General features: G+C 37.6%; 1 protein-coding gene across 13 annotated transcripts in view; it reads left to right on the plus strand.

Annotated features, from left to right (window-relative positions):
* The window catches only part of ZC3H12B (zinc finger CCCH-type containing 12B), a 786782-nt gene that overhangs the window by 324418 nt on the left and 434669 nt on the right, over window positions 1-27695 (plus strand). For all 13 annotated transcript variants that reach the window (XM_058291728.2, XM_058291732.2, XM_058291730.2 and 10 more), the window contains one exon: window positions 27511-27652. The gene's annotated coding sequence lies outside the window, so the exon portion shown is untranslated. The remainder of the gene's footprint in view (window positions 1-27510; window positions 27653-27695) is intronic.

Raw genomic sequence — 27695 nt, forward strand, 5'->3', positions numbered from 1 at the left:
GTGGAATTCACCTGTGCAGCCATCTGGTCCTGGACTTTTCATTTTAGAGAGTTCTTTGATGACTGTTTCAATCTCTTTGTTTGTGATTGGTTTGTTGTCTTCTATATCTTCTACAGTCAATGTTGGTTGATCATATGTTATTAGGACTTTGTCCATTCCATTTACCTTGTCTATTTTGTTAGCACACAGTTGATCATAGAGACCCTAATGGTCTCTTTTACTTCTGTGGAGCCAGTAGTAATGTCTCTGCTTTCGTTTCTTATTATATTTATTTTTATCTTCTCTCTTTTTTTATTTGTCATTCTAGCTGTCAGTTTTGTTGATCTTCTTGAAGAATCAACTTTTGTTTTATTAAATCTCTATTGTTTTATTGTTCTCAATTTCATTTATTTCCACTCAGATCTTTGATATTTTGTTCCTTCTCCTTGATTTGGGAATCATGTGCTGTTCTTTTTCTAGTTCTTCCATCTGTGTAGTTAGGTGAATGATTTTAGTGCTTTCTTCTTTTTTTAATGTAAACATTGAGGTCAATAAATTTCCATATCAGCACCGGATTCACTGAATCCTACAGGTTTTTTAAAAACTAAGTTTTATTGAAAGATATCATTTGTACATGAACATACATAAATATTAAATGTATAGTCAAAGTCATCAACTTTCAAAATAAACATGCATATCATCATACAGGGCTCACATGCATCACCACTCCATGAGCATCTTGTATCATTCTGAAACATTTGTTACAAACAATGAAAGAACATTTTCAGCAAGCAGAGTTGGTCCAATGGATAGGGTATCGACCTACCACATGGAAGGTCCACGGTTCAAACCCCGGGTCTCCTTGACCCGTGTGGAGCAGGCTTGTGCGCAGTGTTGACATGTGCAAGGAGTGCCGTGCCATGCAGGGGTGTCCTCCGTGGCCCCATGCACAAGGAGTGCACTCCATCAGGAGAGCCACCCAGCACAAAAGAAAGTACAGCCTGCCCAAGAATGGTGCCACACGCAAGGAGAGCTGAAACAACAAGGTGATGCAACAAAAAAGAGACACAGTTTCCTGGTGCCGCTGATAAGGATATAAGTGGTCACAGAAGAACACACAGCAAATGGACAAAGAGCAGACAGCTGGGGGGAAAGGGGAGAGAAATTTTAAAAATAAATAAATCTTTTAAAAAAAGAAAGAACATTGTCAAGATATTGCTACTAACTATAGCCCTAATCTTATATTTGGCATATTTTTCAACCAACCCACCCAATTATTAACTCTCTGTATTATTATTATATGTTGGTAATGGTTCAAGAGAGAATGTTCCCCTATTTGTTCTGTTATCCACAGTTCGTCTTTCACCACTTGATTCCTTGTGTTAATAAATTCCTTTGTCAAATCGGTATAACATGTAGACTCGGTGACTCTCAATTTTATCACAGAGTTGTGTTGTTATCACCTCAGTCAATTTTAAAATGTTTTTATTACTCCAAAAGGAAAAATCCTTTACCCCATATAGCCTCTATTGTTGTCCTTTAGAATTGACATAATCTCTTCTTTTCCATTGCTGCAAAACTAACATCCATAAGTTACAATAGTTCTAATTTACCTGTGTATAACCATATTGTGTGAAATTTCCCTTTTTCTTCCTGTTGTTGATTTCCAGCTTCTTTCCATTATAATCAGAGAAAATGCTGTGTATAAATCTGATCTTTTTAAATTTAGGGAACTCTTTTTTGTGACCCAACATATGGCGCATCCTTGAGAAAGATTCATGAGCACTTGAAAAGAACATATATTCCTCTGTTTGGGGATGAAATGTTCTTTATATGTCTATTATGTTTAGTTCATTTGTCATGTTATTCAAGTTCTTTGTTTCTTTATTAAACCTCTGCTGAAATATTCTATCAAATGTTGTGTGGTGTACTGAAGTCTCTAATTATTATTGTAGTGAAGTCTGTTTCTCCCTTCAGTTTTGCTGGTGCTTGCCTCATGTATTTTGTGCTACTCTGTTTAGGTACATATAAATTTATGATTGTTACTTCACCTTGATGAATTACCACTTCTATTAATATATAATGCCCTTCCTTTTCTCTAATAACAGCTTTGCTTTTTTTAAGAAATCAAATTTATTGATATATATTAATAAAGTATACAATTCATCCAAAGTGTACAATCAATGGTATTTGGTATAATCACATAATTGTGCATTCATCACTTCAATTAGAGAATTTTCATTATTTCAGTAATAATAATAACAAACAAACAAGTAAAATCCTCACTTCTCAATCTCTCTATGCTTCCCCCACTGTACATAGCTGGTGTTTTTGACTATTCAATCCAAAATGTATAATCAATGGCTTTTAGTATAACCACAATGTTGTATATTCATCATCTCAAAAATTTTAGAACAATTTCATGACTCCAAAGATAAAGACTCCAAACCCTTTATCTTTACTTTTAATGCCCATTTCCTCCAATATAATTATAGATACTCCAGCTTTTTTTTCATTACTGCATGCATTGAATGTCTTTTCCCACATTTCACTTTCAATCTATTTGTTTACTTGGGTCTGAGGTGAGACTCTTGGAGATAGCATATCCATGGCTCATAATTTCTTATCTGTCTGCCAGTCTGTGTTTTTTCATTGAGGATTTTAATTCATTAACATTCAATGTTATTATTGCAAAGGCATTTCTTACTTCACCCATTTTGACCTTTGGGTTTTATCTGTCATATTTATATTTACCAATGTTTTTATACTTTTAGTTACTTTTACTAATGTTACCTTCATTTCTAGATTCTCTTCCAAGTCCAAGCCTCTTCTGTTTTTTTTTTTTTTCTTTTCAGGCTCTAGTACTTCTTGCAAGTTGGGTCCCTTGATTACAGTTTTTCTCAGTTTTTGTTTATCTGTGGATATTCAAAATGTGCCCTCATTTTTTGAAAAAAATATTGATGGATATAGGATTCTGTTTTGGCAGTTTTTCTCCTTTAGTATCCTAAATATATCATATCACTACCTCTTTTCCTCCATGTTTTCTGATGAGAATTCAGAAATAATCTGTTGGACATCCCCTGTTTGTGATGAACTGTTTTCTCTAACTTCTTTCAGAATTCTCTATTTTTGATATTTGACATTCTGATTAGTATGTGTCTTAGAGTAGGTCTATTCAGATTTATTCAGAATGGGGTAGGTTTTGCTTCTTGGACATAGATATCTATGTCTTTCAATAGAGTTGGGAAATTTTCTACTATTATTTCTACAAATATTCCTTCTTCCCCTTATCCCTTCTCTTCTTCTTCTAGGATGCCAATGATGTGTATGTTTTCATTTTTCTACCCATTAGTCAGATCTCTGAGTCCCGGTACCATTTTCCCCTTCTTTTCTTTATCTGTTCTTTTAGTGTCTTTGCTTTCAGAAGGCTTGTCTTCAAACTCACTGATCCTTTCTTCTTCCTCTTCAAATCTATTTTTATATTTTTAATTTCATTTATTGTGCTTTCCATTCCCATAAGATCTGCTATTTCTCTATGTATGGTTTCAAATTCTCTGTGGTTTCCTAGTATCTTAATATCCCTAATCTCTTTAGCTATCTTACTGATTTTATTAAGATTTGTTTGATCATCTGTGATTAGTTGTTTCAACTCCTTTATGTCATCTGGAGTTTAGTTTGTTGCTTTGACTTGACCATGGCTTGTTTCTTGGTATGGCTTGTAATTTTTTCTTGATGTCTTGGCAACTGATTTATTTCATATATTTATTCTGGGTTCAATCTTTCTCTTTAGTCCAGGGTTTTCTATTTGATTGGCTTTGTGCTATAGCCCCTCTTTGATACTTGGTTCAACTTACTTCGGAATTTGTAATGGTTTATGTTTAGCCAATTTGAAAATTTTAGCACCTTTTCATCTGTTTTTTGCCCTTTCTCCCTTTCTTGGGGCTGAGTAAGACCTGAGAGTGTGGTTGGTACTGTAAGCAATGAGGGCAGAAGATGCCTTTGTTGCCCCAGGAACCAATGAAGCTTCTCCCACATTTCTCCACTGCCAGGGATGAGGAAAGAGCTGCAGCTATGTGCATAATCCAAGACATGCAGGCCAAGACCAACTGTTGTTGCCCATAGAGACTGATGTAGCTCCACCCACCTTCCTCCCCTGCCTGAGGTAGGTCTGGAGCTGCAGATGTGGTCAGTAAACTAAGTTGTGTGGGGGCCAAAACTGACCACAGTTGCTTAGATAGTCTGATGAAGCACCAGCCCCCATCTTCCCCTGTCAAGGGTTGAAAAGGAGCCACATCTATGCCCAAAAATCCAGTCCATGCAGGCTGAAAGTGACTACAGTTGTCCAGAGAGTTAGAGGAAGCACTATCTTTCCTCCTTCCCTGTCAGATGCAGGCATGAGCCACAGGTGATCTTAGCAATCTTGACTGTGTGGGCTGAAAGGGCCTGCATTTGCCCAGAAAGTTTGGGAAAACACTGCCCTCCTCCAGTCCTACTGGGAACAGGGATGCTGCCACAGGTGTGCCAACAATCTAATTTGTGTGGGCAAAAGTGATTACCACTGTCCAGAGAGGTGGGTGCAGTTTCCCCCAACTTTCTCGATGCTGAAACAATCTGACCTTGGTAGGAAGAAGTCACTCCCTACCATCACTGTCATTTTACAATCAGCCCCACTTTCCCTAATGCTGGGGGAAGAGTTAAAATGAAGTCTAACAGCCTCTTTCTGACTTTTACAGATTCAAACTTTAGCCATATCTAGGTTTGGAATTTAGCAAGAAAAATTTACTAATCAGTATCTAAAGTTGGTGCCTGACTGTCTCTTCCTCCCCCATTTTTGTAAAATGGAGCTTCCAACTTCAGTCAGGCAGTAGCACCCAAAGCATCTTGCCCTGCCAATTGGGAGTGGGCACCAGTGTCATGTTGTGGATTTCTCTACTCAGGAATCCCCACTGCAGATACATAGCCTCCTCCTTCCATTCTTCCAAGGATGTTACAGCATGTTTTCTGCTCTCCTGGACCTCCCAAACAGGTAATTTAGGCAACTCAATCTGATTAACAACTGTACTATTGGATGAGATGACTCTTGGAGCTTCTGCCACTATCTTCATTCCCTTTTATTTTTTATTTTATTCATTTGTGTCTTCTCACATTTATCTTGGTAGTCTCGCTAGAGGTTTTTCTAATTTTTGATCCATTCAAAGAACACATTTTTCCTTTTTTTGACTTTCTCAATTGCTTTTCTATTCTATAGCTCATATTTCTTAACTCAAATATTTATTTTTTTCCTTCTTATGACTTCAGGTTTTGTTTGCTCATCTATTTCCTCTTTCTCCAGATTTGAAGCTGGTTTGTTGATTTTTCTTTGGTTTTGATAAAGCCATTTATAGGTATAAATTTCCTTCTGAGTGTTGACTTTAGGGTATGACTTAGGTTTTGTTGTGTTGTGTTTTCCTTTACCCTCATCTCAAGGATTTCCTAATTTTCCTTATGATTTCTTCTTTGACATATCGATTGTTTAAGAGTGTTTATTTCATTTACACATATATGTATATTTTCCAGTTTTCTCATCACTGTAGATTTCTAGCTTTATTCTGATATGATCAGTGAAGAAGCTTTATATAATTTTGTTATTTTTAGATTTTTTGAAATTTATTTTTGACCTTACATTTCACCTCTCTTGGAATATGCCCCATGTATACATCAGGAAAAAGTGTATTTTGCTGTTTTGGGTGGAATGTTTTGAATATATCTATTACTTCTGGTTTTATCATAGTATTGCTCAAGTCCTCTGTTTTCTTTTTGATCTCTATACTTTTATTCTGTTATTAAAAGTGAGGTATTGAAGTTCCCAGCTATTATTGTAGAACTCTCCCTTCTTATCTCAGTGTTTTCTTCATGTACTTTGGGACTCTGTAATTAGGTTCATGTATGTTTACATTAGTTTCATCTTCTTGGTTAATTGAACATTTTATTAATATATGGCATCCTTGCTTCTTTTAAAACTTTTCTACTTGAAGGCTTTGGTCTCCCCAGAGCACTTTGATCAAATTATTTTTTGACTTGTGAAAAGGCATTTTAGTGGAAAAAGGTAAACTTTTGAATAAATGATAAACCTTTCAACCAATGGTATGGGTTTTATAATTAGTTATAAAAAACCCAAAATTCAGTCATATTTATAATGGTATAAAGAATTAACTTAATGTCAATCATAGGCTTAAAGGTAAAATTAAAGCTCTAAACTTTTCATGAGAAAACATAGGAGAGAATATTTGTGACAGTTATAAATAACTTAGAAATACCCTTTTAAAATAAGGCAAAGTTTCATTTTATGAAAGAAGATATGTCAAAGGCAAATTGAGCACATGAAAAAATACTCATTCTCATTAGATATTAGGGAAATGCAGTTAAACCACAAAGAGATACTACTAGGTTCCTCTTAGAATATGTAAAATCAAAAACATGGGCCATAACAGTTGTTCTCAGGCATGCGGAGCACCTGGAACTCCTATACAGTTAACAGAAATATAAATGATGCATCCATTTTGGCAAACAGTTTTGCAATTTCTAAAATAGTTTAATATTCAGCTACTATAAAGCCCAGAAACCATGCTTAGATATTTGCCCAAGAGAAATGAAAGCTTATACTCATATAAAGGCTAGTACACAATTGTCCATAGCAATATTATTTGTAATATTCCCAAACTTGGAGCAACTCACTTCTACATTTGCAGGTGAATAGATTAACAAATTGTGGTTTGTCCATACTATGTAATACTTAGCAATAAGAGGAATGAACTGTCCTCAATAACATACTTGGGAAATAATAGTCTTCGTCGAATGGTTTTCAAAGAACTGGATATCCATATACAAAAGAATGGTCTAGGCATCCTTATGTACACCATACACAAAAATTAAGTCAAAATGGATCATAGACCTAAATAAGCTGGAACTGTAAAAATATTATAAGAAAATAAGGAAGTAAATCTTTGTGACCCTGTGTTAGGTAGTTGATTCTTAGATTAAACACCAAGAGCATATGTAAGAAAAGAAAAATAGATTTATTGGAATACATCAAAATCAAATATATTCTGTTGGAAATGATACCGTCAAGAAATTGAAAGGACAACCTACAGAGTAGGAGTAAGTATTTGCAGAAAATGTATCTGACAAGAATCTAATATCCAGAATATATGAAGAACATTTATAATTTAAAGATGAAAAGACAAGTAACCCAATTAAAAACTGGAAAAAATATGAAAGGATGACATTTTTGCAAAGAAAATATAGAAATATTCAATAAGTGCATGAAAAGATAAACAACAGTTTCAGTCATCCAGAAAATTTTAATCCAAACAACAATGATATACATCTTCATATACACTTGACATTCATTAATAAAAAATATAACAAGGTTGACAAAGGTGTGAAGAAATTTGAACACTTATACACTGCTGGTGAGAATGTAAAATGATACAGTCACTTGGAAAATTTGTCTGGATGTTTCTCAAAATGTGAAACATACAGTAATCATATGACTTATCAATTCCACTCCTAGGTATGTATCCAAGAGAAATTCATATATACATCCACACAAATACTTGTAGGTGGATGTTTGGCACAACATTATTCAAAATAGCCTAGAAGTAGAAATAACCCAAATAAGCATGATCTAACCTTTAAACCCATCACTATATTCCATTTTACTATTTATGGAACTTGGCAATATCTTAGGCTTCATTTTTAAGAAGTTTTGGACCACAGAGAGGTTCAACTATGGCAGGGGAGGACTCTGGTGTAGGGTGTTATGGATGGGAGCACATGGTTGGGAAGGAGTTTTCCAGGGCATGTACACAGGGAACATAAAAATATTTGGAAATTTTCATAGTAGAGTTAAAAATGACAACTGACCTAAATAAATGGAAGAATATTCCTTGTTCATGGATAGGAAGACTGAATATTATTAAGATGTCTATCCTACCAAAACTGATCTACACATTCAATGCAATCCCAATAAAAATCAACACAGCCTTCTTTAAGGAACTAGAAAAACTAACTATGAAATTTATTTGGAAAGGAAAGAGGCCCCGAATAGCCAAAGACATACTGAAAAAGAAAAATGAAATAGGAGGAATCACACTTCCTGACTTCAAAACATACTACAAAGCTACAGTAGTGAAAACAGCATGGTATTCACAGAAGGAGAGACAGACAGACCAGTGGAATCGAATTGAAAGTTCAGATATAGAACCTCATGTATATAGCCATATAATATTCGATAAAGCCATCAAACCCTCGCAACTGGGAGAGAATGGCCTATTCAACAAATGGTGCCTGGAGAACTGGATAGCCATATGTAGAAGAATGAAAGAGGATTACCATCTCACACCTTATACAAAGATCAACTCAAGATGGATCAAAGACCTAAATATAAGAGCCAAGACTATAAAGATCTTGGAAAGCAGTGTAGGGAAACATCTACAGGACCTTGTAATAGGAAATGGCTTCATGAATATCACACCAAAAGCACGAGCAGCAAAAGAACAAATAGATAAATGGGACTTCCTCAAAATTAAAGCCTTCTGCACCTCAAAGGAGTTTGTCAAGAAAGTAAAAAGGGAACCCACACAATGGGAGAAAATATTTGGCAACCATATATCTGATAAGAGACTTATATCTTGCATATATAAAGAACTCATATATCTTGAAAACAAAAAGATAAACAACCCATTTAAAAAATGGGAAAAAGATTTAAACAGACACTTCTCCAAAGAAGAAATAGAAATGGCTAAAAAGCACATGAAAAAATGCTCCAAATCTCTAGCTATTAGGGAAATGCAAATCAAAATGACAATGAGATACCATCTTACTCCCATAAGATTGGCAGCTATGAAAAAAACAGAAGAATACAAATGCTGGAGAGGATGTGAAGAAAGGGGAACACTCATCCACTGCTGGTGGGAATGCAGAAGGATCCAACCATTCTGGAGGACAGTTTGGCGGTTTCTCAAAAACCTAAACATAGATCTGCCATATGACCCAGCAATACCACTGCTGGGTATATACCCATCAGAACTGAAAACAAGGACACAAACCGATATATGTACACCAATGTTCATAGCAGCATTGTTTACTATCGCCAAAAGTTGGAATCAATCCAAATGCCCATCAACAGACGAGTGGATCAATAAAATGTGGTATATACACACAATGGAATACTACTCGGCTGTAAGAACAAATACACTACAATCACACGTGATAACATGGATGAATCTAGAGAATCTTATGTTGAGTGAAGCAACCCAGGCATTGAAGGACAAATACTACATGACCTCAATGATATGAAATAAGCAAACTGCCTCAGAGAGCTAGAGTCTGGAAAAGAGGCTTACAGGAAAGCGGGGGGTGGAGGAAGGATGTGAGTTAACGTCTGCAGGGGTGGAATCTGTGATGAGCTGGCGGTAAGTATGAGCAAAAAAAAGGGACAAAATGGGGGCAAGGGGTTGTCTTCAGGTGGGGCTTTGTGGGTTTGAGGGGGGCTGGGGATGGGAAGAGGGGTAATATTGTCCAAAAATTCGGGGGAGGGAGGGGCAACATACAAACATGGGAGAGTGTCAGGTGTCCGTTGAGAACAAAAAGTTGAGAAAATCGTATCAAAGTATAAGTAGGAGGGACACCTGGTTAGGATGCTCAGGGGGTATGGTCAGATGCGGGACGGACTCCGGGGGAATAGCTGAAGGCTCATTTTGCCAAGGTGGGTTGTGCCATTGGGAAGAGACCCAAGAAGTGAGAGTTGGGGTGGACCCACACCCTGGGGAGGACTAATGCCATCAAATAGAGAAACTGTATCTCTCGAGAGAAAGGATGGCTCCCAGGGCATTAGGGCAGTTGAGAAAGTCAGGCCCTGAATACTGCTGCAAGGATCTCTGGACAGGGCTTCTTGGGAAATAGAGATTGGCTGGCATTGTGGGCCTCAAGGGGAGGGGGGAAATGGATGTGGAATGGAAGGAACCAAGGTGAATATGGGGGCAAGAGAGGAGTTCTGTGAGAGTACACGAGGATGAATATAAAACATGTAATATTACACCAGAAACATATAGGGGACGACAGACTAATAATGTAAACCATAAGGCAAAACATAGGATAACTAAAAAATTTAGAAAACTGTACAATCTAAAGTATGGACCACATAGTAAGCACAGATGTCACCTTGTTTGAAAGCTATTGTCCCGGAATCTGTCCATCAGTATCAGGAAATATGATATGAATAAGCTAAAAGATTATCGCTATGGAAGGGAAAAGGTTTTATGGTGGATCTGGGGAAGTACTGTATATTGTATATATGAATTTCGGTGATCTAAGACTCTTGTGAAGCTGACATTATGTTGGGATTCACTTTACAGGAAGTTTTGAATCATAGAGTGGTTCAACAATGGCAGCAGAGGAATACTGATATAGGATGTTATTGACAGGATATATATTGCTGACAGGGAGTTATACAGGGCATATGCCCAGGGTATATAGTAATGTCTAGATATACTCATAGTGGAAACAATTAAAAACAACAGCTGGGGCGGGTACTGGGCGCCTGGCCGGGGGGTCACGGTCATGGACCCTGGGGAGCAGCGGCAGTCCGCCAGGGGCAACGGCAAGAACCAGGAAGGAAGGAGGGCCCAACAGTGGGTTCCTGATACTAATGGCTATGCTTTTGAGCCTATACATCTGCAATAAGAACAAGGCCTAGAGTAGCACTGTGCCTGGGAGTTTCCTCCTGACAGCCTTCATGTTACTCAAATGTGGCCACTCTCACAGCCAAACTCAGCATGTAGATGCAGTGCATTCCCCCCAGCGTGGGACATGACACCCAGGGATGAGACTCCCTGGCACCGAGGGATCACTACCACATACCAGCTGAAGATGCAACTAGAAAATGACCTTGAAATAAAGGTTCAATACGGATCAGCAGAATATCCTTGTCTACATATAATAACATGACTTCAAAATGCTGTTTGACCTAATATAAGGGGGAAATGGAAAGGAGAAATGAGATTATAAGGCTATGAGTCTCTAAAAAAGAGTCTGGAGGTTGTCAGAAGGAATGCCCTTATGCACAACTGAGCAGAGTCTAAGAGACAGATAAAGTAGATACAACCCCAGGTATTGGTTCTTCTGAGGGATAAAGAGACCCACGGGTTCTATGGTCATGGCAGATGGGGTTCACTGCCATGGCAGATGGCCCTTCTTTGGAGCTGGTGTTTCTACATGATGGAATTGAACTCAGAGGGGATCTCTTCCCACAAGACTTGCATGCTACTTTATTGGAATTGTAGTTGGTACTGGGGTTTAAGATATATTTAGGGGATTTGAATCTCTGGACTGATAATAAGACACCCAGGCCCAGAGCCTCAACAGACTTCAGCTCCTACACTTTGATTTATTGGACTGACCCCACTCAGCTAACATGGAGTTGAAGAAGGTCAACCACCACACCATGGACCCTAGAGTGTCTACAACTGAAAGCAGGAGGAGTGCATCCAGTATCCATGTGGAATCTAAGCCCCCACTTGACATAGATGTGCAATGGACACAACCAATCCAATGTCCACAGAGAAAATGTGGAATGGGTGTGGGAAGGGTAGCCATGGTGGCTGCTGGGTTTGGGGAATGGGAGGAAGAGATGAGATGTGGAGGCGTTTTCGGGACGTGGAGTTGTCCTGGGTGGTGCTTCACGGACAATTACAGGACATTGTAGACCCCCTCAGGGCCCACTGGATGGAACGGGGGAGAGTGTGGGCTATGATGAGGACCATTGACTACGGGGTGCAGTGATGTTCAGAGATGTACTTACTGGGTGCAATGGATGTCTCACGATGATGGGAGAGTGTGTTGCTGTGGGGGGAGTGGGGGTGGGGGCGGTGGGGTTGATTGGGACCTCGTATTTTTTGAATGTAATTCATAAAAATAAATAATTTTAATTAAAAAAAAATGACAACTGAGGTAGTGCTGAGTTCCTAGCCAGGGGAGCTCTATCACATTCCCCAGTGGAATGGCAATCCCCCAAGTGAAATGGCAACGATGAACAAAGAAGGATGATCCAACAATGAGCTCTTGATACTGATGATCATGCTTATGAGCCTGTGCACCTGAAATATGAACAAGGACTAGAGCTGCAGGGTGCCTAAGAGTTACCTCCTCAGAGCCTCCATGTTGCTCAGATGTGGCCACTCTCTAAGCCAAACTCAGCATGCAAATGCATTACCTTCCCCCATCGTGGAACATGACTCCTGGGGATGAGCTTCCCTGGCACCAAGGAATTACTACCAAGCACTTCTAGTGATGTAACTAGAAAAAGACTTTGAATAAAAGGGTCAACTCAGACCAGCAGAATATCTCAGGCTACATGTAATATAAGGTGCTAAAAAATGCTTTATGACCTTGAATAAAAGGGAGAAATGGAAAGGACAGATGAGTTTATATGGCTGAGTCTCCAAAAAAGAGTCAGGAGGGCATCAGAGGGGTTGTGCTTGTGGATGTCTCAGCAGGATCCCAGAGACAGCCAAAGTAGATACAACCCCAGATACTAGTTCTCCTGAGAGCTACAGAGACCCAGATGTTCTATGGTCATGGCAGATGGCTCTGGAGTTCAGTGCCATATCAGTTGGCCCTACTTTGGAGTTTGTGCTCCTGAGTGTGATGGAGTTGGACTCAGATGTGACCTTTCGACATATGCCTCTTTTGTCCCTTTTACTGAACCTGTGGTTGGCTCTGGGGTTGGTGTATACCAGGAGACCTGAATCTCTGGACTGTCCATGTGACAGTCAGGCCCTGATCCTCAGCAGACTTGCAACTCCTACCATCTTGTTCATTGGAATTAACCCAGCCAGCTAACAGGGAGGTGAAGAAGGTCAACCACCACACCAGAGAGCAAAGAGTGCTACAACTTATGCTACAACTGCAAGCATAAGAATTGCATCCATCATCCATGTGTAATCTAAGCCCCCTCTTGATATAGAGGTGGACTGGACATAACCATCCCAGGGTCCACATGATGGAGGAATAGAGTTTGGATTAGAGTGGGTTACTTATATTCTACTCTGGAACTATTGTGATTAGTAATGGAAGAAATTGTAGCATTGATGTGGAGAAAGTGGCCACAGTAGCTGCTGAAGGTAGGGAGAGGGAAGAAGAGACATGATGTGGGGACATTTTCAGGACTTGGAGTTGTCCTGGGTGGTACTGCAGGGACAGATGTTGGACATTTTATGTCCTGCCATGGCCCACTGCTTGGACTGGGGGGGAGTGTAAACTACAATGTAAACCATTATCCATGTGGTGCAGGAGTACTCCAAAATGTATCCACCAAATTAAATGAATGTGCCACGATGATGAAAGAGTTTGTTGATGTGGAGGAATGGGGCGAGGGGGGTGAGGGGTATATAGGGAGGGTATATATTTTTTGAATGTTACATTAAAAAAAAATGAAGAGGGAAAAAAAAGAATTGATGAACAGCTGTGGTCTATCCATACTGTGAAATGTTATTCAGCCACAAAGGAAATGATACATGATACAACATGATGAACTTGAAAATATTAGACAGTGATAGAAACTATTCGCAAAAGACAGAAATTTTATGATAAATTTTGTAATAATTTTCCATTGTTGGCTAATCTATACAGAGAGAAATAAATTAATTGTAGATGAGTGAATGTTTGTGGGTGAGGGAAATAACTCCTTAAGGCATATGAGCTTTCTTTCTGGAGAGACAAAGTCTTCTAAAATTAGATAGTATTGATAGATGTACAATTATATGAGCATACCGAAAACATTGAATTTTATACTTTAAGTGGGTTATTGTATGATTTGTGCTTTATATGCAAATAAAGTTCTAAACAATGTTTTTAAGTTGAATGAGCTATTGGTACATGCAACAACTGGAATGAGTCTCCACATAATTATGTTGCATGAAAGAAGGATGATGAAAAAGCACCAAAGATTATGATTTCAGTTTTAAAGAATTTTAGAAAATTCAACCTACTCTAAGTGACAGAAAGCAGATTGGTTGTTTACCTGGATATGAAGCAAGATGTGAGAATGAATTACAAACAGTCACAAGGAAAGCATTTTAGTACACTTAATATATTGATTATTTTGATGTTAGAGATGGTTTCATAGGTGAATGTATATATGTGTATATATATACACACGTAAAAAGAGATCTAATTTTAAAAATAATTTTATTACATACACTCCATATTCAACATATACTCTCTTTAGCACCCTGTTCCCCAACATCACTAGCCTTTAATCAATTTTTCTGTCTTTATGAATTTGCAATTTCTAGGCATCTCCTTATTTTTATTTTTTTGTATTTATTTTAATTGTATTTTTTAAAGATACATACATCACAATAAAATGTTATTTTAAAAATATAAGGGAAGTGGACTTGGCCCAGTGGATAGGATGTCTGTCTACCACATGGGAGGTCCACAGTTCAAACCCCAGGCCTCCTTGACCCATGTGGAGCTGGCCCATGTGCAGTGCTGATGTGAGCAAGGAGTGCTGTGCCAAGCAGGGGTGCCCCCACATAGGGGAGCCCCACACACAAGGAATGCACCCTGTAAGGAGAGCCGCCCAGCATGAAGGAAAGTGCAGCCTGCCCAGGAATGGTGGCACACACACAGAAAGATGATGCAACAAAAAGAAACACAGATTCCCATGCCACTGACAACAACAGAAGTGGACAGAAAGAAAGAACACAAAGCAAATGGACACAGAGAACAGACAACTGGGGCGGGGTGGGTGGAAAGGGGAGAGAAATAAATAAAATAAATCTTTAAAAAAATATATATATAAGAGGCTCCCATATACCCCATACCCCACCCTCCCTTAACTCCTCCCATATCAACAACCTCTTTCATCATTGTGGCACATTCATTGCATTTGGTGAATACATTTTGGAGCCCTGATGCATCACATAGATAATAGTTTACATTTTGGTTTACACTCTCCCTCAGTACACTCAATGGATTATGGCAGGATATATAATTTCCATCATCTGACCCTGCAATATCATTTACGCCAACTCCAAGTCCCAAAAATGCCCCCACATATCTCTTCTTTCCTATCCCTGCTCTCAGCAACTACTGTGGCCACTTTCTCCACATCAATGCTACAATTTCTTCCATTAATACTCACAATAGTTCTATAGTAGAATACCTGTGAATCCACTCTAATCCATATCTTACTCTTCCATCCTGTGGACCCTGGTATAGTGATGTCCACTGCACCTCTATATCAAGAGGGGAATTAGATCCCACATGGTTGATGGATGTAATTCTCCTTCTTGCAGTTGTAGTATATAGGGTATATAAAAATGTTTGAATAGTCATTGGCTATTTTCATAGGAATTACAATTACAAATGAAAACTGAGGGAGTGCTGAGTTCTTAGTCAGGGAAGCTCTGTCACATTCCCCAATGGAACAGCAACAACTCCCCAAGTATGAGGGCAAAGACCAGTGAAGAAAGTCCAATTATGAACCCATGATACTGATGTTTATGCTTATGAGCCTGTGTGCTTGAAATTTCACCTAGGTCTAGAGCTTCAGGATGCCTGACATTTCAACTAGGTCTAAAGCTGCAGGATGCCTAAGAGCTTCCTCCTGAGAGCCTCCATAGTGCTCAAATGTGGCCACTCTGTAAGCCAAACTCAGGAAGTAAATGCAGTAACTTCTCCCCAGCATGGTATATGACTCCTGTGGATGAGCCTTCCTGGCATCAAGGGATTATTACCAATCACTAACTGGTAACTCAACTAGAAAAAGACCTTCACGATGATGGGAGAGAGTGTTGCTGTGGGGGGAGTGGGGGATGGGGGCGGTGGGGTTGATTGGGACCTCGTATTTTTTAAATGTAATTCGTAAAAATAAATAATTTTAATTTAAAAAAATAAATTAAAAAAAAAAGAATAGTTTCATCCCCCCCAAAAAAAAATCAAAAAAAAAAAAAAAGGGAAATGTTAAAGACAAATGAGTTTTTATGGCTAAGAGTCTTGAAAAAAGAGTCAGGAGGTCATCAGAGGGGTCGTGATTAGGCATGCTTCAGCAGGATCCCAAAGACAGCCAAAGTACAGGCAACCCCAGGTACTGGTCCTCCTGAGGGCTATGGAGACACACAGCTTCTACATTCATGGCAGATGGCTCTTGAGTTCAGTGTCTTGTCAGTGGGCCTACTTTGGAATTTGTTTTCCTGAGTGTGATGGAGTTGTACTCAGATGTGACATTTCTACACATGCCTCTTCTGTCCCTTTTACTGAACTTGTGGTTGGCCTGGGGTTTGTGTATGCTCAGGATACTTAAGCTTCTGGACTGGCCACGTGCCAGCTGGTCCCTGAGCCTCAGCAGAGTTGCAACTTCTACTCTCCTATTCCTTGGACTTACCCAGGTCAGCTAACAGGGAGGTGAAGATGGTCAACCACCACACCACTGAACCAAGACTGTCTAGGCATCTGTTATAAAGTGACCTCCTAAAATATTTTAAACTAAGTATTTTGCTTATTTCACTGATCATGTTTTCGATGTTCTTCTAAAATGTAGCATATCTCAGAACTTCATTCTTTCATATGACTTAATATTTATGTTCCTTTGTGTGTATGTACTACATTTTGTCAATTCACTTGTCAAGCATCAATGGTCCATATATGTGTGGTTTCTATTTCTGGATTTTTAAATCTGTTCCATTGGTCTATGTGTGTATGTTTATGCCAATACTATACTAATTAGATTACTGTAACTTTATGGTGTATAGTGATATTGGAATAAGGGAGTCTTCCTACTTCAATCTTTCCTTTGAAAGATTGTTTTTGGATATTTGGAACCACTTGCTAATCTATACGAATTTGAGGATTGGCTTGTCGATTTCTGCCAAAAGCCTGGTTGAACTTTTATAGAAATTGCATTGAATTTATATATCATTTTGGGTAATATTGATAACTATATTGTCTTCCTATCTCTTGCTATTTATTGAGTACTTCTTTAATTTCTTTTAGCACTGTTTTGAATTTTTAGTGTACAAATCATTGAAATCTTTGGATAATTTTATTTCTAGATATATTCTTTTGGATAGTATTCTAAATGTAATTTTTAATTTATTTCCCTTTAAGATTGTTCATTATTAGTATATAGAAATGGTTCTGATTTTTCCATGTTGACCTTATGGCACCCCAACACATTGCTAAAATCATTTAATTAGAACTAGTGGTTTTGTTGTATTTTAGGTGTAGGATCATGCCATCTGCAAATAAAGATTTACTTTTTTCCTGATTTTTATGCCTTATATTTCTTTTTATTGCCTAGTTGATCTTGCTACAACTTCCAGGACAATGTTCAATAACTGGATATAGTGCACATCCTTGTCTTGTTTATAATCTTAGGGAAAGAAATTTCAGTCTTTCAACATTGAATATGAAGCTAGCTGTGTGTTTCTCTTATACATCCTTTATTATATCAAAGTAGGTTCCTTCTATTCCTAATTTTCTGAATGTTTTCCTCAAGAAAGGATGCTGGAATTTTTCAAATGAATTTTCTGTCTCAATTGAGATGAACATATGTTTATTCCTTTGTTTTATTAATGTGGTGTATTACATTGGTTGATATTCCTATGTTGAACCACACTTGAATTATTGGAATAAATTTGACTTATCCATAATGAATAAGCTTTTTAATGTGTTGTTGGATTCAGTTTACTAATATATTCCTAATGATTTTTTTATCTATATTCATAAAGGAAGTAGTTTGCTAATTTTCTTTTCTTGTGATGTCTTTATCAGTCCTTAATGCCAGTGTAATGCTGGTGTCATAGAATTAATTAAGACTTGTTTCCTTCTTTTGAACTCTTTGGAAAAGTATGAGGAGGAGTGGTGTTAATTCTTCTTTAAATATTTGATAGAATCTACCAGTGAAGCCATCTGGCCTTGGACTTTTCTTTGGTGGAAAGATTTTGATTATTGCCTCATTCTCTGTACTTGTTATACATTTGCGGAGGTTTTCTATTCTTTTTAGTATCAATTTAGTTAATTTGTGTATTTCTAGGATTTTTTTTGTTTGCCTATATTAATTAATTTGTTGGCTTACAACATTTCATAGTATTCTCTTATGATCCTTTTTGCCTCTGCAAGGTCAGTAGTGATATCGCCATTTTTGTTAATGATTTTAATTATTTCCAACTGCTCTCTTTTTTTCTTTGTCAGTTTGGCTGAACTTGGTCAATTTACTAGCATTCTCAAGTACTAACTTTTGTTCTGTTTATCCTCTCAATTATTTTTCCATTCTCTACTTAATTTTTTCCACTTTACTCTTAATTTTTCCTTCCTTTTGAATAATTTAAGTTTGCTTTACTCTTCTTTCTCTAGGTCCTCAAGAGATAAAGTTAGGTTATTAATTTTATATTTTCTTTTTTAATGTAGGCATTCGTAAGTATAAAGTCCCCTCTGAGTACTGTTTTCTCAATATTCCATTAATTTTAGTATCTTATGCCTTCCTTTCCATTCATCTGTATTTTCTAATTTCCCTTGTAATTTCTTTTTAAGCTATTGGTTATTTAAGAACTAGCTGTTGAATTTATATTTTAAGTTTTCCAGTTTTCTTTCTGTGGTTGATTTCTAGTTTCCCTCCATTGTATTCAGAGAAGTTACTTTATACAATTCCAATATTTTTAAATTTATTGAGTCTTCTTTTATACCCTAACATATGGTCTACCCTAGAGAATGATCCAGGTGCTTGAAAGAATGTGAAGTTGGCTACTGCTACATTAATTGTTATATATATTTGTTCAACTTGGTTTGTTTATAATATTTTTTAGGTCATCTGTATCCTTGTTGAGCTTCTGTCTATATTTTCTTTCCAGTACTGAAAGTGATGTATTGGAATTTCAATTGTTAACATGAGCTATCAATTTACCCTTTATTTCTACCAATGTTTGCTTTATCTATTTTTGAGAGCTATTGTTAGGTGCATATGTGTTTATAATTGTTATATCTAATTGTTGAATTGATCTTTTATCAGTACATAATGTCCTTTCTTGTAATTTTTAAAAATTTAAAGTCTATTTTCTCTGATATTAGTATCCACATAGTTCTCTATTGATTATGATTTTCATGTAATATTTTCTGCATCCTTTCACATTGAATCTGTTTTAGTCTTTGGATCTAAGATGAGCATATAGTTTAAGCATACAGCTGCATCATGCTTCTGTATCTATTGTGCCAATTTCTGCCTTTTGATTGGAAAGTTTAATCCTTTTACATTTAAGGCATTCACTGTTCATGCAAGACTTAACATTTTGATCATTTTTGCTGTCTCATACCTTTTTGTTGGAGGTACTGAGGATTGAGCCCAGGAATTGTATATGGGAAACAGGTGCTCAACCACTGAGCTACACCCACTCCCAGTCTCATACCTTTTTTTTCTTTCTTTCTTTTTTTAATATTACATTCAAAAAATATTAGGTCCACATAACCCCCACCCCTTTTACCCCACTCCTCCACCCATAGCAACAATCTCCTCCATCATCATGAGACATTCATTGGATTTGGTGAATACATCTCAGAGCATCGCGGCACCTCATGGACAATGTCCACGTCATAGCCCACACTCTCCCACGTTCCATCCAGTGGGCCATGGGAGGACATGCAATGTCCGGTAACTGTTTAATTCCTTCATTTCTACCAAGTGTTCCTTTTTCATTTCTATGATCTTTTATAATGGGCCACTTTGTATTACTTCTCGTTTCCTTTTGTATAGATTTTAAATACATTCCCTTATGGTTACCATGTAGATTATATTTAATGTTGTAAATCTATTATAAAGTACTTTATATTTATATCAACTTTACTTAAATACACTTCATGAACTCTGTTCCTATATCCCCATCCCCTACCCTTTATGTTGTTCTTGTCACAAATAAGATCTTTATATATCATATATCCCATAATAAGTGTGTTTGTTCTTATTTTTGAATATGTTTAAATTTTAAGCCATGTGGAAGTAAAATGAAAAATTGCAAACAGAAGATGCAGTAATACTGATATTTATATTTTGTCATATAATTATATGCACTAGAGGTATTTATCTCTTCATGTAAGCTCAAGTTACTGTCTAGTGTCTTTTCTTTCAAGATGAAGGACACCCTTTATCATTTCTTGTACAGCAAGTCTAGTTGTAATGACCTCCTTTGTGGTGACTAGAGGCTATGTATCCAAGTAAAACATGATCTTAAACTTAATTCATTCTTGTGGGTGTTAACCCATTATAAATAGGACTTTTGATGAGGTTACTTTAGTTAGGGTGTGGCTCAACAGAATCAGAATGGATTTTATTCCTATTACTGGAGTCCTTTATCCATATAATGAAATTAAGTTGTGCATAGAGAAATCCAGGAAGGAACAGCCAAACCCAGATGTCAACAGAATCCAGAGAAGCCAAGGGAAAGTGACATGTAAATTTCCATGTGACAGAAAAGCCATGGACCAAGGACTGTGTATCACCAGCCCCAGATTGCCACAGACTTCTGGGAGAAAGCATCACCTTAATGACATCTTAATTTTGGACTTCTGTGAGCTTAAAAATCATGAGCCAATAAATTCTCCTTGTTTAAGCCAATCTGTGCATGGTATTTGCTTTGGCAGCCAAGAAACTAAAGGTTTTTGGTACTGGAAAATAAGATACTGATATTGCAATTACATAAAAATGTAGAATGTAAACTTGGCATTGTTATTGGGAAATGGATAGAATCTGGAAATGTAGTGAGGTACTTGATAAAGAAAATCTGGATTGCTTTGAGGAGATTGTTGTTAGAAATACAGATATTAAAGGCACTCCCCATGGGGCAAGGAAATGATTAATATGTTATTGGAAACTGGAGGAAAGATGGTCCTTGTTTTAAAGCAGCAGATAACTTGGTATAGTTGACTTCTGAAGTTAGATGGAAGGCAGAACTTGAATGTGGTGAATTTGGGTATTTAGCTGAGAAGATTCCAAAGCTAAGTGTGGAACATTTAGTCTTGTTTATCCTTGCAACTTATAGTAAATTTTGAGGGGAAAGAGAGAAGCTGAAAACTGAAATCTTAAGTACAATGAAACAAAAAATTGAAGGTTTTGTTAAATTTAAAGCCTGTCCAGACAGTGATTTTTGAGACTAGAGACAGATGTAGCCTATCAGGGACTTCCAAGAGCTTTTCAGAAGTGAAACCGCAGGGAATGGAGCTCCATGTGAATATTTAACTGAACATCTTTTTACTAAAATTCGTGTGCCTGAGCATGGATTCATTCAGCAATTTCAGTACAAGTGGAGACTGGAGGTACACTTATCCAGGAAGGATCTGTGGAGAGTCCTTCTGTCTAATGGATTAGACCCTTGTGAACTGCGTGCAAAACCAATAAGCCTTTTTTTTGAAATTTGTGTGAGTAGAACTACTACCAGATTGGAAATAAGGGGACAGAAAATGAATTGGAGGAAGAATACTTCATGGGTGGAACTATGGGAGGCTATGTCTGGAATAAAGAGATCTACTTGGACCACAAGCATGGTCCTACCCATGCATATGGAGGGGGAAGGTCATCTTCCCCAGAGCTTAGAGGGTGTTGTTATTGCTCCCTGTATTTCAGGGAGAGTGCTGCTACCCCAGTGCTCAATTGTGAGGTCTGAACCCCGGAATTCATGTAGTGCCCATCTGCCACACCAATGCTTGGAGAAGGTGGGACCTATACCCTGGCATTTGCAGAGAGACAGGCTATTATCCCAATGCTTTGAAAGAGGGTGGCACTCTTGCCCCAGTGTTTCAGGAGAGCATGATCACTGAGAAAGAACTTGGAAGGGGTAAAGCTTCTGCTCTATCATGCCTGGTGGACAAAACCTTGATCCATACATAAGTCTCAGACATTGAAATCTAATGGACTTTATCCTGCTGGGTTTTGGGACTGCTTGAGATTCATGTCCCTCATTTCCCTTCCAATTTCTCCCTTCTGGAATGGAAATGTTTCTACTACATCTGTTCCTCCATTTTATATTGGAAGCATATAACTTGTTTTCTAGATTTCACAGTTCAACAGAGAGAGGAGCATTTTGTTCCAGGATTGATCATACCATTAAATGATTTTGATAAGACTTTCTGCTAGGTATTGTTACTGAAAAGAACTAAGGCATTTGGGTAGTTGTGGTGAAATGAGTGTATTTTGCATGTGGGAAGAACATATCTTTTTGGGGTCCAGAGGGTGAATTATGGTGGCTTGGAGCTATGCTCCCCAGAAAAAATATATTCTTAAAGTTAACCCATTCTTGTGGGTGTGAACTAATTGTAAATAGGAACATTTGATGTGGTTACTTCAGGTAAGGTGTGGCCCAACTGAAACAGGAAGGGACTTAATCCTATGACTGACATCATTTATAAGCAGAATGAAATTCAGATGCAAAGGAAGAAAGCCTCAGAGGGAGCAAGCATAAGTCAGAAGTCAATGGAACCCAGAGAAGTCAGTAGAGACTACCATGTGCACTGCCATGGGAGAGAAAAGCCAAGAACCAAGAATCACTAGCACCCAGGTCCAGAATGCCACTGTCTTCTGGGGGAAAGCATCTCTTTGATGATGCTTTGATTTTGGAGATCTCCTGGTCTCAAAACCATGAGCCAATAAATTTCCTTTGTTTAAGCCAATCCATTACATGGTGTTTGTTTAGCAGCTGAGAAAGAAACATTCCTTAACTGTTGTTTTTCTGAAAATATCTTTATTTCTTCCTCATTTTTTGAAGGACAGCTTTCTTAGATATATTATTCTTGAAGAACAACTTTTCAGCACTTTAAATATGTCCTCCCACTGCCTTCTGGCCTCCGTGGTTTCTCATGAGAAATAAGATGTTAATCTCCTTAGGAATCCCTTGTATGTTATGCTTATCCTTTCTCTTGCTGTTTCCAAAGTTCTGTCTTTGTCCTTGACATTTGATTACCCTCTGTCTTGGTAAAGATATCCTTAGGTTCATCCTCCTTGGTGTTGAGCTTCTTGGATTTTTATATTTGTGTATTTGTTCATCAGATTGGGGAAGTCTCAATCATTATGTTTTTAAAATTTATCTCCCTTCCTTGTGGCTTTTTTGCATGCTGTCTGCTCTCTGTGTCTATTCACTGTGCATTCTTCTGTGTCTGTATTTATTTATTTTATTTCCCCTCCCCCATTGTGGCTTATTTGCTGTCTGCTCTCTGTGTCCATTTGCTGTGCACTTCTCTGAGTTCTTGCTTGTCTCCTTTTTTTTTTGTTACATCACCTTGCTGAGTTGTTGCTCCATGGCGTCTACAGGCTGGGTGGCACTCTGCAGTATCTGTATGCCAAGCGACACTCCATGGCATCTGCAGGCTAAGCAGTGCTTGTGGGCCAGGCAGCACTCTGTGGCATCTGTGGGCTGGGCAGGTTTCCACAGCATCTATGGGCTGGGTGGCACTCTGCAGCATGTGGGTGAGCTTGCCTTCAAAAGGAGGCCCTAAAAAAAAAGGAGGCCCTGGGACATAAACCCACATCATTCCAAATGGTAGACAGGAGCCCAACTGACTGAGCCACAGTTGCTTCCCCTGATCACTATTTTTAACTGTTTTTCTTCCCCTTTCTGATGGCTAAACTAGAGTCATATTAGTCAGTGTTATCTAGGGAAACAGAATCAACAAGGGATATCTGTTGATAGTAAGAGATTTCTCAGAGTCTCTTATGCAGCTGTGGGGATGCACAAGTCCAGGTTCTGCAGGCAGGTTACAACCAGGAGCTCCAAGATTCTTGACGAGTTCTGGGAGATACTGGCTGTCCAAAGATGAGCTGGGAAATTCTCTCTCAATGGTGGAATAACTTCCATTTTTAAGGGATTCAACTGATTGAGTTAAGTATCACTCATTGCTGATGGCAATCTCCCTGATTGATATAATTATAACTAACTATCTAAGATTTACCACTGCAGTAAAGTCGATGGTGACTGAACTCCATAAATGCCCTTGTATTACAGTTAGCTCAATGCTCGCCTGACCAAACAACTGGGCACAATTACCTGGCCAAGTTAACACAATAGCTTAACCATTACTCCCTTTATCTTTCTCTTGTCCTTGGATTTCTATGTTGCATATATTGGTATGATGAATGGTATCCTTCAGGTTCCTCAGACTCTTTTAACTTTTTGCTCCTCAGATTGAACAATTTCAATTGTCTTATCTTGAAGTTTACCAAACCTTTCCTCTGCCTCCCTCAGCCTGCTATTGAACCCCTTTATTAAATTTTTCATTTCAGTTATTTTACTTTTCATCTCCAGAATTTATACTTGGTTCTTCTTATGATTTCTTTCTCATCATTGAAGTTCTCATTTTGTACATATATTGGTTTCTTGATATCCTTCAGTTCTTTTTCCATGTTTTCCTTTTGTTCATTGACCTTATTAAAGAGAGTTTATCTAAGATCCTTGATTCATACTTACAGAGACTGATATTCCTCCAGAATGGTTTCTAATTATTTGTGTTGTATAACTGTGCCACACTTTCTTGTATTCGTGTATGTTTTGGAATTTTTGGTAAGAATTGGACATTGTGAGTATTATTTTGTGGTAACTCTGGAAATCTAGGTCCATTCCTCATGCTGTCAGACAAAGAATAAGAATAAACTTATGAAAAAAGTTAACCAAGGAAAAAGTGAAAGCAAGAAAAAGAAAAATTAATACTATCAAACAGTCAAACCTCAAAAAAGAGCTTACTCCTGTTCCAGTTCTCTTTGTTAATATCAGTAGAAAGCCAGAAGTGGCTGTTGGTGAGATCTAAACCAGGTCAAGTGTCTGCATTGGTTCCTCAGGGCCAGACCTAACCCCATAATCAAGAATCAGAAAGAAACTCAACTACCCCCAAAAGTTGTGCTGATTATTTAAGTCCTGGTAGATGCTGGTGTGAGGTCAAAGCAGCTGCTTCCCAGAAGGCTACATCCTAGGCTAGTATTCACGTGGGTCCTTGAGATATCTTTAAGACCAAAAAGCATCCATATGCAAAAGAAAGTAAACTCTTTTTTAAAATGTGCACTGGCTTTTTATATCTCAGTGGATGCTTGCAGGGATCTGGAAGTTCCTGCTACACAGAAAGCCACAACCAGGGCTAGCATCCCTTCAGGATCCCCCAATTAAACTTTTACCTTCTCAGCCAGCTACTCCTGTATCTGGGCCATTTCTACAGCCACACTTCTTTACAAAGTTGCTGCCATGGTGTCAAGGAATGGGTGCTGGTCACTGGTTAACCCTTTCACCTTAAAAAAGCTGAGCTCTCTTCAGACTCTTGCTTACCCTGGCATTTCTGTAGCTGTTTTAAATGTCCAATCTGTTTCCAGACTTATCACCTATTCATTACAATTCCTTTCTTGAGCTCATTCATTTTTCTGGTAAGGGACTGATCTGTAACACTTCTTACTCCACCACTTTGTGTCTGGGTTCTCCTGACCTCATTTTCGACCTTGTCAAATTTTACTTTGGGTATAAAGGCAATAGGGTGACTCACTCAGCGTGTAGGAATTCAAGGAGCATAACATCTTTGAGAACTTCTAGAAAACATTATTTGAAGGTAAAGTCAAGCGAACTATGATAATGAGTAGAAATAACCTAAGGAATTGGTGGTGAACAGGGAGTATATTTAAGCTATAAGTAAACAACCATGAAAATTAATATTTGCATAAATGAATAAAAATCTTATATACTTTGAAAACATAATAAAATAACAAAAACCAGGAGAGGGGTGAAAGGTGATAAGAAATGTAAAAATACAAATATGCTTATCTTTCAAGGAAGTGATTAATTAATGTCTGAAATTGAAATATCTTCCTGTTATTTTATACAGAATATACAATGCAATCCTATTTTAATGCGATTATTTCACCTATTTTATATATTTACATAGATTGATACCTAAAATGATATTTTTGGGTATCTGGATACTTCCTTCTAGTATATTTTAGAATTTTAAATATAAATATCTATCATTTTGGCAATGTCAGTAAAGTAATTCAGCTTTAAACAGTGGCTTTGGGGTTTTGAACTTGAGAGACCAAAAGAATAATGGTTCTGGAATGGAAAGTTGATAGATTGTTTTAACTTTTACACACTTAAAATTGTTGCCTTTGTTTCTTGTAAAGGGGCTGGTTGTTGCAGAGGGTAGATGTGAATTTACTGTCCAGTTCTATTTTCTGGAGGAAGATATGGGATTTTGCAAGAGTTCTCAAGTAAGAGATGGAAAGAAGGATACTTTGGCCAAGGTGAACTCAGGACAAATTTTTGACTTTAAGTTTGTTTTGATTGATGGTTTAATAGAAGAATCAGAACTGAAGTGGTGAAGCTCCTAGAGTGTATATCTTTCAGTGTTCCAGAAAAATGGAAAACAACTCCACAAGTGACTTAGAATGCACTTTTAACTGTAGGGTTATTTAGTAAGTAATCCCCAAAATTAAGGATAGGGACAATCCATTGATGTTTCTCATGGCTTAGTGTAGAAATTATTTCATGTCATTTAAAACTCCATTAGGACTTAAATCTTTGGGCTACCCATGAATCTCAATAGAGTTTCAACACCTACTATCCAGTTTGTCGGCCGCACCAGGACAACAAGGGAATAATGACAGAATATGACCGTCTCAAGGAAGAGAGGGTCTACAACTGTAAGCAAGAAAGTTCCATCCATCTGCTGCATGGGATCTAAGCCCCCTCTCAATTAGAAGTGGATTGGACATCACCATCACAGAATATTCATGATTGGGGAATGGACAGTGGACAAGAGTAGACTTACAGTTGTTCTACTATAGACTTGTGATCCTAGCAATAGAAGAAATTTTATCATGGATGTGGAGGCAGAAGCCACTGAAGGTTCTGAGAGGATGGAGGGAGAAAAACAGTTGCAATTTGGGGGCATTTATGGGACTTGGGAATTATCCTGGATGATATTGCAATGACAGATACAAGCCATTATACATCTTGTAATAACTTGTAAAAAGTGTGCAGAAGAGAGTGTAAACCACAATGTAAACTATAATCATAACCTTGTGGCAATGCTCCAAGATGTGTGCATCAGTTGTGGCAAATGTACCAAACTAATGAAGGATGTCATTGATGTGGGAAATTGTGGGAAGTCTAGGGAATGGGGCATATGGGAATCCCTTATATTTTTGTGTGTGACATTTGTACAATCTATATTTCTTTTTTAAAAAATTATAAGCTATATATATATTTTAAAACTCTCTTAGGAAGCTTAAAACCAACAGTAATTAAAACCATCATTTTCAGTGTTTAGTAAAATTCTTAATATAAAAATGAGGTGTTTTGTATACCAAAAAATGAACTTGCTTAAGATAGTTATATAACTGAAATATTTTCTAAGATAACTACTTTTAAACTAAATACAAAAATAACCTGAGATTATAAAGACTTTGTTATTTCTTGATTTTCTTCTTCTTGTGAGGTAAACTTTATTGACATTTCACTTTTTTACATAATACAGGTATTTTCAACAGTTGTTCTCTTCTGAATCGTGTTTTCTGTCCTACCATTCAGTCGTGACTCTCCTGAAAAGAAGTGTTTAGGCAAGAAGTCCTGGTTGCTAAGCAGTGGGCATCAAACGCTTCAATTCTTAAAGCTATAAGGTACAGCTTTCATTATTTAAATAATATAATAATGATCAGACAC

This window comes from Dasypus novemcinctus, chromosome X (genome assembly GCF_030445035.2).
Source record: "Dasypus novemcinctus isolate mDasNov1 chromosome X, mDasNov1.1.hap2, whole genome shotgun sequence".
In the NCBI taxonomy this organism is placed as follows: domain Eukaryota; kingdom Metazoa; phylum Chordata; class Mammalia; order Cingulata; family Dasypodidae; genus Dasypus; species Dasypus novemcinctus.